Source organism: Lactuca virosa, chromosome 3 (assembly GCF_052849685.1).
Source record: "Lactuca virosa cultivar CGN04683 chromosome 3, Lactuca_virosa_CGN04683_v6, whole genome shotgun sequence".
NCBI classification, from domain to species: domain Eukaryota; kingdom Viridiplantae; phylum Streptophyta; class Magnoliopsida; order Asterales; family Asteraceae; genus Lactuca; species Lactuca virosa.
This window is the reverse complement of record NC_136428.1, coordinates 99,956,716-99,959,863: the sequence shown is the minus strand read 5'-3', so window position 1 is coordinate 99,959,863 and position 3,148 is coordinate 99,956,716. Positions and strand designations below refer to the sequence as shown.

Genomic DNA, 3,148 nt, shown 5'->3' with positions numbered 1-3,148 from the left:
GTTCTCTATTGAATTTATATATATATATATATATATATATATATATATATATATATATATATATATATATATATATATAAATTCAATAGAGAACTATTATTAATCAAGTAACCAATGAACCAATCCAAAGCGTCGGAATTTAAAGCGATCAACGACAAAAGAAAGGGTTGTAGACTTTTACAATGGACGCACATGCACCGGATTATAACAAAACTCACTTACTTCTTTTTAGTTTAATTTTTTTAGGCAACGTTTATTATAAAAAAAAACGAATATATCGTTGTTCATGATTTTTCATCCTCTTTCCATAGTGATCCATATTGATATATAAAAAATCAAGTTTTTTTAAATAAAAAAAACTCACTTCATTTTTTTTAAAGTTAGGGTCTATTTTTATCGAAAAAATAATAAATATATCAAAATTCATATTTTTTTGTACTATTTAAACATAGATTCATATTGATGTTTAAAAAAATCGAAATTTCAGTTCAGATTAACATTGTCAATCTGCTCAGATTAACATTGTATTAACATTGTGAATCTGCTCGGATTCACATTGTAAATCTGCTCAGATTCACAATGTGAATAATAGTAAGTCAGATTCACATTATGAATTGTGAGAGTTTTTGTCTATAATAAGGTGATTGAAAAACTAATTTCCATTCTAGTGTACTTTCAAAACTATTTACCATATTAGTATTTCTTTTAATTTTTCTTTACTTTTTTTTTCAATCCCATTTTTCTCATTTTTCTCTTTTATTTCACATATTTGCTGTTTTTTTATTATTTTTTAAATAACAATTTTTATTTAAGGTTTTTTTTTACCTTTTTTTACTATTTTTTTAAATACATTTTTTATCTTTTTTATTTTAAATATCCGTTTTTCTTATAGAAACTTTTGACCATCAAATTTTAGCCATCATAAATTAAACATACAATATATTTTAAGGTACAAAAACTCCAACATTACACATACAATATTTTAAGATAAAAAAAACTCCAACATCATTTGTTACAAAAAAAACCACAATTAAAAAAAAATCCAACATCGTTTGTTACAAAAAGAAAAACATCACAATTAGCTTGAACCTGAACCGGTAACAAATCCTTACCAGTAGAAAAGAAAGAAAGAAAAAAAATAAGAGAATAGCCATAACAATACCTTAAAAAATATCGTCCTTTTAATTACATTGGCTTAGACGGACATCGTTTTTTATTATGACCCGGTTGCCTACATATTCCACAAAGAGTGACATTTCCTCCTTCTTTAATATCCATACCATTTTTTAGTCTTGTTATACGAGGAAGACCTTTTTTATTATGTAATAGTTCTAAATTTGAAAGTAATGCATTAAATGGTAATTGTGGCCAATACGCTTCATGAGGAAGCAGGTAGAACTCGGATGCCCAAGTAGCACAATAATATACAATTGAGTAATATTTATCAACATATTGCCAACTATTCAAAGAGAGTTTGGCACATGCATAGAAGACATGAGAACAAGGATATGTAAATGTCTCCCACTTACCACATGTGCAAGTTTTTTGTTCCAAATGAACTACTTGCACATTTCGACCTCTTTGAGTTCTCAACTCAAATATACCTTTTTCTCGGTTAAAAGATCTTAACGAATGTGCACTTGCTTTTGCCATCAAAGCTACTTGTTTTGTAACAACATGCGAAGTATGTGCATCTCCATTAGCTTGAGAACTAGATCCTAAAGGACGTCTCACCTCAAAATAATGCACCATTCTATAGAATGTAAGTTGCATACAAGCTGTGATTAGTAAACAAAAAAAAAACAAGCACCTATAAGTACACTGTTGAAAATCTCTGATAAATTTGTTGTGAGCAACCCATATCTCCTTCCACCATCATGTGCAAGTGTCCATCTATTAAGTGGATGACTCTCCAACCAAAGTCGAGCACGTGGATTTAGCTTTCCAATTTCTTCCATGATGGATTTGAACTTTCGAATTTGATTCTGCCTCCCGGAACGATAAGCTAAGGCTTTCAATTCTGAATTACGAAACTTGTCATAAAAGTTGTTGATGAAATGTCGTAAACAATACCTTTAAAATAAAAAAATAATGTAAGTTAATGAAGCAAGTTATTGAAATGTAATAAATAATACATAAGAAATATAACAATACCTATGAAAACCATGTTGCTCTAACCATGGAGATCCATGCTCATTGACAGCCTTAAGGATTCCACCATGACGATCAGATATTAGACATATGTCTTCACGGCCTTTCACCATATGATTCTTGACATGATAAAGAAACCAATTCCAAGTATCATAAGATTCATTTTCTACAATAGCAAATGCAAGTGACAAAATTTGATTATTACCATCAACTCCCATTTCAATCAGCATCTTACCCGTGTACTTACCATACAAGTGTGTGCCATCAATGCTAATCATTGGTCAACAATAGTGAAACCCTTTGATAGAGGGAGAAAAAGCCCAAAACACACGCCTAAATTCAACTTCATCCATATTGGTTGATCTTGAAACACACCATTCAACTATAGTTTAAGGATTGAACTTTTGAAGTGCGCCTAGATATTTTGGTAAAGCGACATAAGATTCTTCCCAGTTTCCAAACACATGTTCAATTGTTTTTCTCTTTCCAACCCAAACCTTCTTATATGAAAGAGTATAGCCCAGTGTTTCAATTATTTCATCTCTCAAAGCAGGAATACTGATAGAAGGTTGCTCTCTTATAAGGTGCCTAGTTTCCATAGCAATCAAGCTTGCATCTAGGTTCGGATGGTATTGAGAAAGCTTATAATGTAAACAAGCATGCAGAACGATATAAGTTGTGATTTCAAAAGATTCACTATGTTTACGTTGACTTGCATGAAGTTTCCATTTGCAACGAGATTGTAAGTATAACTTGCATCTTATAGTCCAAATAGTTGGGCGTGAGTCACTGACCTCAAATTGTCTATGTGTCATAATGCAATAGGTCTTGATTGCTCTAACAATTTCCTCTTTATCCTTGAAAGAATCTTTTCCCAACTCTCGCGTAAAATCATTCTTACTCGTTAATTGTGACACAATCCAATTTTCATCATTATTCAAATTCGTTCCTTCCATATTAATAAAAGTTGAAGGTACTTGAACATTGTTGTCAAAAG

At 30.6% G+C, this 3,148-nt stretch overlaps 1 pseudogene; it reads right to left on the bottom strand.

Annotated features, from left to right (window-relative positions):
• Positions 1-1,185: 1,185 nt before the first annotated feature.
• Positions 1,186-2,504, bottom strand: LOC145163875 (uncharacterized; annotated as a pseudogene).
• Positions 2,505-3,148: the final 644 nt, after the last annotated feature.